General features: G+C 36.6%; 1 protein-coding gene across 9 annotated transcripts in view; it reads left to right on the top strand.

Annotated features, from left to right (window-relative positions):
* The window catches only part of ABCB1 (ATP binding cassette subfamily B member 1), a 94,262-nt gene that overhangs the window by 54,745 nt on the left and 27,107 nt on the right, over positions 1-12,410 (top strand). The gene's annotated exons all lie outside the window — the stretch shown is intronic.

The following is a 12,410-nucleotide window of genomic DNA, read 5'->3' as shown; positions in this document are numbered from 1 at the left end:
GTAGTGGAGAAGGGATTCCATGATTTAAAGAACTGCATGATACTGTAATTTACTGTTTGCCATCATATGCAGTAGAAATCACTTAATTCCTACATGGCTTATAGGACAGGATTTAAGATGGTTTGAGTAGGACTTGCAGTCATCAGAAACATGTCTTTGAATGTGGTCACTTGAAAAAGAGTCTTCTTCCAGTTAGGACTGATGAGAGTTTATGAAACTGTTGACTGGCACTGTCCTTTTCATGTCCTTTAAAATAACTTGCACCCATTACAGTGGAAATTGATCAGTATTTGATTGAACATTGAACTTTGTAAGTCAAGAGAATCCCCATTGCAAAACAGGGGGAAGAGTGACATTTCACCTACATCTTTGAAATGAACTGCATGAGCTTAGTTGTACCTGGACTGTTTGAAGGGGAAACTTAGGTTATTCAGATAAGAGCACATTCTCATGCCACTGGTCAGATGGTTTCTAAGTCAAAGACAAGTTTTGAAGCTCATCTTCCTGTTTTCTTTTGCTGAAGGGGAGATATTTAAGTTCAGTTTAGACAAGGAGTTTTAAAACTTCAATGAATTGCCCTGAATTTGCCCTTGGATGGAAGTATAGTATTCTGACATTTCAGTGTTCACCAACTTGTATTCTTTGCACTGTCAGAATAAAGCTAACTGTTATCACTGCTGGCTATACTGTACCAAATTCTGCAAAAATGTCAGGAAAAATAAAATATCTTTTGTTCTGTTCAAAGCTTAAAAAAAAAAAAAAAACAAAAAAACAGACAAACAAAAAAAGCAAGGACAAAAAATATACCCACCAGCCTTATTTCTCTCTCCAAGGGAGGTAGTAAATACAACCACAAAATTGTGTAGTATTTTAAGAGTATTTAATGGAAGTCTTAAGCATTATTGTTTGAACAAAGTGCCTTTTTTTACTGACAATTACACTGCCCATTTTACTGAGCCTTCCAGTTGTTGGGAATATCCCAGTTGGAAGTTGGAGGTACACAATTTAATCCAAAAGTGTCAACTATGAGAAGAACAGTTTGCTTTGTCCACATATAGGTAAATACGAATTCTTTTCATCTTTTGATGAAAATGGGTGGCCAGTGCCACCCATAAAGGCAATCCAGTGTATATAGGCTTACTATTAAAAAAAAAAAAAAAGTAAGAACAAACAACAAACAAACAAATTAATGAAAACAAACAAGTCAATCAACCCATAATTTTCCCTTTAATAGGCTTAGGAGAAGGTTAGTGCTTTAAATAGCCTTTAACTTTTTCAAGTGGAAGTAAAATTTCTGCATAATTTTATCTCTTTGGTTGCCATTGACCTTGCAGCTCAGTGAGACACATCAATAACTCACATGTTATCTTGTGACAGGACAAGATACTACCCTGCAAACTCACAGTGATTTCTCTGAAATTCCATCTATTCATTGTTTCTTGCTAGTGCAAGGAATCTGATCACTACAAAGCATTGAATTCTCTCCACCTCCACCTTCTCCAAGTTTTTTTCCTTTTCCCCTCTTTGCAGTCACTATTCATTTTAATAGAGCAGTTTCTTCCAAGATCAATTCTGTACGTTGAGTCTTGTGATGAGAGGGACCAGTCTGTTATAATGCAATCTAGTGGTCTGAAATCGAAGTATTGAGTTACATATGAGTGGCCTTTGTCAACCAGAACTAACAGTAGGTTTGTTTTCAAAAGCTACTTAGAAGTATGGCTAGTAGCTACCATTAGGCTCTAGCCTAGGCTAGAAAGACTCAAATGGCAGCATTTAATAATCAGAGGTCTTCCCATTCTCCTCTTTAGGGAAGGAGTGTAATAGATAGGAGTGAACTTGTAGAGTCTGCAGTGAAACTTTTGCTACATTATCAGAGTTCTACTGTAGATTTAGCTACAGTCATTCTTAATATTTTTTTTTAAAAAAGTGGTGATTTTAAACAAAAGTCTCAGAGGCAGATTGTAAACCATTGGATGTCTACCCAGATAGACACTGTGTTAATATGATGTGAAACCTGAAGGCTTCTTGAGAATATTTTTGATAATGTTCAGAGACACACACTAAAAGAACTTTGAAAATCCTGACTTTATATTCTTCTGGCTCCTCCCTACATCTGAACACAATTAAGAGACAGCAGTTGTATTAACAATGCATGAGGCTTGCTTTGATGTTTGCAGTGCTCTTCCTTCTTAAAATACAATCATGATTTTTTAGCAGTGAGGACAAGAGGAAACCTGAAAAAATGAATATGGTCAGTCCATTAACAGTGGTAAGTTTAATACTATTTGTGTATTTAGCAATCCCAGTCCTCTCAGTGTTGGAAATTTTTACTATTGCAGCTACATCCAACAGATGCAGACAGAGCAGTATTTGTAGATAGGCAGGGAGGGGTTGTAACATATACTTGAAATGTGACTGGTTGGAAGCACAGAGAGAAGGAAAATGAAAGCACCAAATGAGGAGTAAGCATAACATATGCCAGACAAAATGTCTCCAAAACTAGATGCACTTCTTTAAGAACCTGGTATAGCTGCTCAATGAAATGCCTTTAAAAGGCATGCCAGAAATAAGAAAATTCGAGCTTCTACATTCTAGTCACTCTTTCTCCATTGATTCTAAATTATCATTATTATATGAATTGTTAGTTGTATCTCAGCCACTCCATCACTCAAATCCAAAATTTACATCCAGCAAGAAACAGGAGGGTCACAGCAGATTTTACACTATAATTGCACTCATTTTTAAGCAGATGACTCAGAAGCACACTATTTTAATTTCTGCGATCTCTTTGTTTATACACAGGCCACAGTATTTTTGCATTTTATGTGCAACCTCAGGAGGTTGTCTGGCCCAGTGCCCTTCCCCAAGCCAGGCTAACCATCACAGTGAGAGCAAGCTGCTCCAGGCCTTGTCCAGGCAAGTCTAGAAAATCCCCAGCAGTGAAAGTTCCAGAATTAAGTCCTGGGGCTTAACAATCATTTGAAGAAGTTTTCATTAGATACCATAACAATTTCTAATATTATACCTTTGCTTAGAACAATGTTCCCCCCCTCCTGGGGAATTGAAAATGCATGAGCTATCTGAATTAGCTTGGAAAAGAGAGGATTGGGCAACTTCAGTGCTGCACTCTCAATGATAACTGCTATAAGATTTAACAAGTTAATTCAGTTTAACAGTTAACTGTAACTCTTGGTAGACTTGGGTTTGATTCAGATTTAACTCAAATCTGCATCTTCTAGAACCTGAGATAGATTTAGGAAAAAAGATTTGTTTTGTAATGGAACAATTTCTTATGAAAACCATTATTTTATTCTTAAAAACGTTATTAAGTTTCTGGTTTGCTCTAGTTTTATTATTCTATATATTAAAAATTTATTCATTTATTTTGACACATTCTTTGAGCATTGTTAACACGGCGTTGTCACTCAGATGCATTTGTTGTAAGAGAAGATTTCAGCACAGTTTATTTCCATTTTCAGTTTCGATACTCTGACCGGCAGGATAAACTCCTGATGGCGCTGGGCACTACCATGGCAGTGCTCCATGGAGCAAGCCTACCCCTTATGATGATTGTCTTTGGTGACATGACAGATTCTTTTATTGCTTCAGAAAACATCACTTATCCAGGTAAAAATTCCCTAGGCAGTGATGTTTCCGCTGTGGTTAGTGGTTGTAAAGTAGTTGAATTTAGTTAGTGTTTTTATTGCTGGTTATCTCTGTGGTAACATTTTCACTGCTGGCTTCAGAAAACTCTTAGTACTGTAGAGTGTATCTTAAACTAATTGTGTTCAGGCACTAGAAAGCTGACAGCTCTTAATCTTCATTCAGCATTGTGTGGATAGGATTTTAGAGAAGGAAGTTATTATCTCTTTCAGTAAAAACAACTAACAAGATTTTCTCTATTTTTTTTTCTTTAGCAAATTTTTCTTTATTGAACAGCACATTGGTGAATTTTTCCATGGAATTTTTTTCTTCTCTTATTTTGGGTGAATTGGAAGAAGAGATGACCAGGTAATGGGAAAATTTTCATTCACTTTGTGGCTAATCTTTCCTTGTACTGAAGATCTCTAGCAATTGTCCTCCAAAGATTAAACTACTTAATCTCACTGTAAATACTTTGTGCAACTGAAGGAGCTCATTTTTTTTATGTCTTTAGGCCAGCATCATTGCACGAGTCAGGAGAATCTTGTAGTTTCTCACTAATCCAAATCTGTGCCAGATGGTCCTGCAAACCTACAGCTTTTAAGATTAGAGAGAGGCTTATTACTCCTTTTCTCACACGTTGGGATTGCTTGTTCTCCCATGCTTGTTCTCATGACCTCACTCCTGCTCGCAGGTCCTTCATCCATGGAAACTGTAGATCCTGCTTTTACATAACTTCATTAGCTAATGATTCAGAGCCAATTTTTTTTTTTTTTTGTAAGCATGGAGCCTTATTTTGTTTTACTTGCACAAACAGTTTACGTTTTACATCTCTTAAGCATTTTTTTTCAAATATAAATCTCTGTCTTCATGGACTTTGAGCCACTAATTTTTTAATTAAAAACTTCATACTGATTTGTGAAATGTGTATAATAAGTAGCAAAATACAAAGGCTGAAATTTGATTTTGAAAGATCTTAAAAAATATTCATTGTACAGAAGAAAGAAAAATGGCAGATACTCGTAATGGTCTTCATTTTTTTTTGAATGCACACATAAAGAACTGAATAATAAGCTATCTCTGGGAGCCCTGTTTGAAGCAGAATTAAGCTGTAAATCTTTTTGTTTTTTTCAGATATGCTTATTATTATTCTGGAATAGGAGCTGGTGTTCTTTTTGCTGCCTACATTCAGGTTTCGTTTTGGACACTAGCTGCTGGCAGGCAAATAAAAAGAATCAGACAAGAATTTTTTCATGCTGTAATGAGACAGGAGATTGGATGGTTTGATGTAAATGATGTGTGCGAACTGAACACAAGAATTGTAGAGTAAGTATTAAATATCAGTTAATTGCTGAGTATTTAACTATTGCAAATCAGTTGTAATATCTCCTTCCAAACAATGTTATTTTATCTTATTGAACACCTCTATAAGTGTAAACATCTCATACTGTCATGTAGATAGATCCTGGGTTCGTTTAGTTGGATCCTGAGAAACAGAGATGTTGGAGAATGCTGCTCCATGCTCTCTGTGGCCGCAAACTTGGAGCTGTGTTGAACTGAAGATGTTTGAAACATGAAGAAATACTGCCAGAGTGTGCTGTATCCAGAGAATTCATTTATATGGTGTCCACACTTCCTTATTTATTTGAATATTGTTTTTTTTTTTTTTCCAGTGACATCTCCAAGATTAATGAAGGAATAGGGGAAAAAATAGCAATGTTCTTTCAGGCAGTGGCTACTTTCTTCACTGGATTTATAGTTGGTTTTACAAAAGGCTGGAAATTAACACTTGTGATCCTGGCACTCAGCCCTGTTCTGGGATTCTCCTCAGCTCTCTGGGCAAAGGTAGGCAAAAAGTGGGAATTTTCCTAAAAACATCAGGACTGTAATTCCTACAGCCCTGCTTGGAATTTGTAAGAATAAATGTAATCTAGCTTCTAGAGACCTGTGACCTTGTCTACATGCAGAAAGCTGTAGGTATGGGTTCATGGAATGGTATAGCTGAGGAAGTGCAGTTCATCTGCCATGGACATTTGTTGCTGTAAAATTTTTATAAATATAATATATGCTCATATGAAAGGGTAAATAATCTGTACCTTCCCCTCCTTCACTGGATTTCCATGGCAACTGCACCAAAATAACAAAGTAATGACAGTTAATATAAATAAGTATACAAATGAGATAAGGTTGCACAACTGAGGTTATGTCAGGTAAATTCTGGTATGGAACTGCAGTAAATTAGGTTTCTGTGATAACGGCTGTCTGTGGGCTCTGATGCTAAGGTGAGGAGGACACTGGGGTCAGAGTATGGGCACAGGCAGACACAGCCAGGCAGCCAGCACACCATGAACCCTGCTCCAGTCGTCTCTTTGCCATCTGCTCAGCTTCCAATAACTTAGTGAAAATAGTACACCAGAAGTAAATGCAAACCCTTCTGAGAGAGAAATGGATTCTGTAGAACTGCTTCTGCTTTTGGCTAGAACTTTCAGAGACATCAGGATGTTTAGTAGTCAACCTGGCTATTGAATTGTGACACAGCCTTGCCCTTAAGAGCTTGAATGAAAATTGTTACTCTATTTAATATGTGCTGTCTTTTAAAAGTCTATATGCATATAATAAAGTAGAAAGGAAATTCAGTACCAAAAAAATAAGTATCCATGGACATCAGAATGAAGTTTGAGCACATTCTGTTTTTCTTTGAGCAGGAGAGTTAATTCTTTTTTACTTCCACACAGATAATTTCCACATTCACTAGCAAAGAGCTAACTGCGTATGCAAAAGCAGGAGCTGTGGCAGAGGAAGTTCTGGCAGCAGTTCGAACTGTGGTAGCATTTGGAGGACAGAGAAAAGAAACTGAAAGGTGAGAAAAAATTCCCTTTATTTGGCTGTTTTATAACGGTATCTAAAAAGGTTTCGTCTTTGCTGAAATTTTTATTTTCTCTTCTTTTTTATCATTTTTAAAGAACTTCATAAGATGATGCAGAGATGGACTCCCTTTCCCTAAAAATATATGCTATTTCAGGTTTCGTATACTTATAGTGAGAGTTGTAAGCAAAAAAGGACAGATATGTGACATGAAAAGGCAAGTATAACGCAAAGGTCACAAACCAAGGGCACAAACCAAAGGCATGCAGGTGTATTTATTTATACCATGGAACATCATGCTTGCCTTCTTTTTGATCTTTTATCTACAGATAACCATCGTGACTGCCATAGTTCGCAGAAGTTTTTCAAATGCAAAGTTCAGTAACATTTGTGTCATCCACTGAGAACGTACACCATCCCTTCCCTGGCTTGCTTCTCCCCCGTGTTCAGCTATCACTGCTCCCTGGTCAGCAAAAGGAAGCCCTTTGGATGTCTATGGCTTGTTTTCCAGTTCACCTCAGCGTCTTTTCTTTGTTACCCAGTGCTGTTCATCACCCTTACACCTCTCATCAGCTTTTTTTCCTACTTGTCCTTAAAGTACTTTCTGCCATGCATCCTTCATTTCCATCCCTCATTTCCATCAGTGGAACACTATACTAGAGGTTGTGATGGTGAAATGCTAAATTACTGCAAAGCATTCTGAAACTATGGCAATGAGATAGATATTTATAAATTGGAAATTAGCTCTGTCAAATGAGACCATCTTGTTCTTGATATTCTACATCTCAAACTCTTCTCATCCCTGGGCTGATGGCTGCTAATGAGGAAAATAATAAGAGGAATAAAAAAAATAATACCTTGATGGTGCTGTATATCTTCACTTAACACTTCTGTAAAGCTTGTTAAGAGAGATGAGAATAGGCCTCTTCATGTCCTGCAAATCTTATATACGACATACCAACTGGGGAAAAAAGGTCATTTCTATTAACTGTGGATTCAGTAAGTAAACAAAAAAATACTGGGAGGCTATTCTACTGCTTAAGTAAAGATTGGACATCTCTTTCCATCAGAACATCCACAGAGTCCCTGTCTACTAGTTTGTTCCTGTACCAGCACCGAACTTTTGCTTTAGTAGTTGCTTCCCATAGTTTTATTTTCCTGTGTTATTTGTAGAAATAAATCCCAAAGACTCTTAGGTATCATTATGCTAGCCCAATTGAATTAATTTCTTTTCATTTTCTCACACAATATAGGCTTTCCATTTCAATGATCATCTCTATTCAATATCACCTTTTCTTCTAACATCACGTGTCTAGTTCTGTAAGATATTCTGATATTCCTTTGTCCTCTCACTCATCCTCTGCATTGATCTCATCCTCTCATTTTTCTACCATCAGGAAATTTCATTTATCATAAACATTACTTACATGCCCAAGTCTAAAAGTGTGAAAACAACAAAGCCCAAGTCGGACAGAAGAGTTCATGTTAACTCCCTTGGCTACGATATCTCCTCACTGAACACTGCTGTTTTCCTTCGATTGATTCCTTACCTTACAATTCTTTCACAGTTTTAAAACTACTGTTAAATGAATGATTTATCCAATGCCTCCAGAATAAATTGGCATTAGATGGCATTAATGAAGCCCCAATGGATTCGTTTTACTGTATCTGCCCTCTCTGGGAAAGACAGTCTTAAAGAAAATCAATTGGGTTAACTCTTCACTTTCAAAGCCTATGACAAATTTCATTTTTTGTAATTTTACTTTATTTTTTATTTATTTATTATTTTATTCTTTCTCTGGCCGTTATTTTTTCTAACCTAGTACATATTTTTTGTCCATACACAAGCCTGCAATTTCTCAGGTCACTATTTGTCTAACGGTACTTCAGTCCTGTGGCTTTGTTCACAATTTGAACATAATGATGTTCACAACTGGGCCACTGTTAGGTTTGCCAGTATTTTCATTACTCTGGAGTCAAGACTCCCTCTTCATCATTTCTTTCTTACTGTTTTCACCTTGAGGTCAGGTGTGATAATGAAAACACATTGATTCACACTACATCCTGGTTTTGGCATCATTCACATTTTGTAGGTTTGTTTGTGTGTTTGTTTCTACTGAAAGTTGAGACTGAAATACAATTTTGAATCTATTGCTTGTGCAGTTATAATCTCAATACTTTTAAATTTCCAGGATTGATGAGATGAAAAACCTTTGTTGCTGACATTTGTGTGCGTGCGTTCAGTTGTAATTATTGTAACTGATTCAACCTGAAATCCTTCATTTTCATCTATAACCAGCTTTATCTTAGCCGCTCACTAATTAGAACAAAATGAAAAAAAAAGTGAATAAGCTTGAACTAAATAAAAAAATAGAACACCTTTTATTTTTTCAGTAATTATTTCTAAAATGGACTTGCCAGTTATCACCTCCAAGAGCACATGGGTCATGTAGCTACCACTAGCATTTGATTCTTTAGTCTTTGTATTTACGTTAGTCTTTCTCTGTTAAACATGTGAAACTGTGTGTATTCCCTCTGTCTATTTAAAAATCCAAGCACCAACCCAATAATCTCCTCCACATTTTCCAAAGAGATACTGTCAGAAAATTATCCCATTTTCTTCATATCACTAGCTCTCTTTTCTTTATGATATACTTCAATGCTTACACAACATCATTTTCCTTGTAACATCAAAAATGTTCTCTGGCATTTGGAAAACTGCAAAATCACAAGTTTACAGCTGGTCAGCATCTTACCACAGCCATTTCCACTCATCCAGGACTTGGTCCAGCTTTAGCTGATCAGCTCAATCTGCCATAGCATGAAGGGCAGTCAGTACATTTTCCTCCACTTGCAACATGATCTTTTCAGGATTTGATTTCTGTTTACTGGAATGCTTCATTTAGCTTTGATGTATGCTTTGGGGATTTTATGAGTATACACAATGAAAGAAAGAAGAGTAATTCCCTGCATGTTCTGCTTTTTTCCTGCTTTATCTTTCAGATATCAAAAAAATTTGGAAGATGCCAAACGTATTGGTATCCAGAAAGCTATTTCAGCCAATATTTCCATGGGTATTTCTTTCTTTTTGATATATGGATCCTATGCACTGGCTTTCTGGTATGGAACCATTTTGGTACTCTCTGATGACTATACAATTGGAAAAGTCTTTACAGTAAGTATTCACCAGTAGCTGGACAATGTTTATGAAAAGTTCTGAGCTGATCCTGTGTATACGTGTTTAAATTTTGAATCTGGTTGATGTTAGCTATCTAAACTGCATTTTTCAGTTTCTCAGCCCTGCTAACGAAGTAGATAAAAATACAGCTCTACGTGTAATGGATATATTTCTCCAAGTTGATAGCAACATAAAAATCACTCACCATGAAGTGCCTTGTTAAAAGCCAGCCTGCATCAATAATAAGTACAAGTTGTTGTTTTTTGTATTCACTGGATCTTTGCTAGGGGGCTGAGGTTTGACATATAGGAGTCTAGGACCATGCCAGGAGGTGGCAAGTGTGAGAGAAAGACCAGGCATGCTTCAGGTACAGTTTCCTTTGTAACTCATTCAATGCTCAGTTGCAGCTCACTGACCTGAAGTCATTATCTGCGCTGATATCAGAGTGGACCTTTTTTGGAAAGGTTGGAATGCAACAATATGGCTGAAGTTTTAACCTCTGTCAGAGCCTCTTAGCTAACAAGTTTACATCTGTGTTATTTCAGCAGCTCCATCACAGTCAGGTACCAGGTACTTTGAGGAGCACTGACATTGCAGAAAGCAGCTGGAAAAGAGCTTCTCAGATAAATTAAGCTGTCTAAATAGAGCTATGAATACCAGATGCATAGTGTATTCAGTCTATCTTTTCCTTTCGTTTTTATTTTTAGGTCTTTTTTTCTATCTTAGTTGGATCTTTTAGTGTTGGACAGGCTGCACCAAGTATGGAAGCATTTGCCAATGCGAGAGGAGCCGCCTATGCAATATTTAGTATTATAGACAATGTAAGTATCTTTGCCATGGATGTCGCTGCCATTTGAAGATGATTGAACATCAGACTTCACTTCTGAATGAAAAATGAGCAAGCCCAAAGAACTGTGCATTCAATGTCATAACATTTAGAAATTCTACCTAACAGAGTTATGTATGCGGGACAAGTGTCTAGATACCGGGATGTGAGCTTGTAAATGACCAAGATGAGGACTTCTACCTGTTATTGTTTTACTTGGTAGTTCAGAAACTCAAATTAAAGAAGAAATAGTAATTATATTCATGCTAACTCAATTAACTACCTGAAATAACACTGACAAGGGTAGCATGACTGAAAATAATTAATTTGAGCTACAACAGTTACTTACAGGACTTCTGGTCCGCACTGGAGTGGCTGGCAAGGACTGCAGACATTTTGGTACAATCAAACCACAATGAAAGAAATACTATTTTACAAGTAATTTGCCAAGTCACTGGCAGATTCACAATGACCTGGAATGGTAACTTCATGAGTCGATTAAGTGGTTATTTTCATTTGCAGTGAGGCTTTCTGTGTATGCCTTTAAGTATGGTAACGTTAACTTCAGAGATTTCACAGCCTTGCATTATGCTAAAATGTTGTTAGCAATCCAATGTGTGTTTTCCTTTCTTTTTTTTCTTTTATCTGCCCAGGAACCTCAAATTGACAGTTCATCCAATGCTGGCTATAAACCAGACAACATTAAGGGGAATTTGGAATTCCAAGATGTTTACTTCAGTTATCCTGCTAGGCCAGATATTAAGGTATTATGCATGGAACTTATACAGATTTCCTGTAAGATAATTGTCTCTAGTATGAAAGAATTTACATCTTTCTTGCAAGCTTATATGTAAGTAAATATCATGAAGAGAATTTATCCTTCTCACTTTAGTGAACAGCATTTGGCCCAAAGCTGAAATTGTTGTGGTGTTTCCATTTGAATCTTCAGGTTTTGGACCAGGCTCTTAACTTTCATCTTACTCCCACAGCGAGCTTCCCTGTAAACGTCCCCCTCTGTAATGAGTTTATTTCCATGTAAAAACTTTTAAATCAAAGACTGATTTCTCAGATACCTTGAGGGTTTGAAAGAGATTGTCTCCATTCATACTTGCTCATTTTCATGTCACTGGAATCTCAAAATTCAAAATATTCTTGACAAAATGGAAACTTTTCAGGAATTTTAGTATTACTGAAATAGAGGAATGTTTGCTTTGCCTTATTCATCTGAAACAAGAAGAATCTTGGCAAGTGTGTTAAAATGGAATATCAGTATGTCATGGTTTTATGTTTTTTGGTTTTTCAGCATTCCGCACCATAACATCATGTAGTGCACTGGGCCTTCTAAGTTTAGAACTTCCTTACATTGGCTTCCTTCTGGGTTACTTGTTGTGAAATAATGTGAAGTTTTATGCAAATATACAAAAATAAATACTTGTTTTTAATTGACAACTGAAAAAGAAATATCCAAGAAAATGTCTCCTTCTGTCTCATTGCACAGAAGTTTACAAATCTTTCTTCTTTTGGAGAATCTTCTTTTAGAGAAAGCTACAGAGAAAAGCTTCTGTAGGCCAACAGCATTGTAAATGGGAAAGAAAAGTTCTTTCTTGTGACTATTGGCACCTTCATCCCTGAGGCTGAGTAGTGGAGGGAGGAGAAAGTACATCTGCATGGAAAGCAGACCTTCACTTATATAACACATGTGAAATGTTGAATTTTGAAGATAGCAGTATAAGGAACAGTATCTTCACAATATGCAGTGAAACTACAAAGTCCTCCCTTCCACAGTTTCACGTGCAGTTTTTCCCTTTCCTCGCTAGAGCTCTCCTACAAAATTTCCCAGAATTTTTGGATGATCAGCAGTCTAATTCCATGGCATTATCTACTTCACAGATCTTCTAC

The sequence above is a fragment of the Tympanuchus pallidicinctus genome, unplaced genomic scaffold, assembly GCF_026119805.1.
Source record: "Tympanuchus pallidicinctus isolate F22 unplaced genomic scaffold, pur_lepc_1.0 scaffold3, whole genome shotgun sequence".
In the NCBI taxonomy this organism is placed as follows: domain Eukaryota; kingdom Metazoa; phylum Chordata; class Aves; order Galliformes; family Phasianidae; genus Tympanuchus; species Tympanuchus pallidicinctus.
This window is presented reverse-complemented; position numbering and strand designations above follow the sequence as displayed.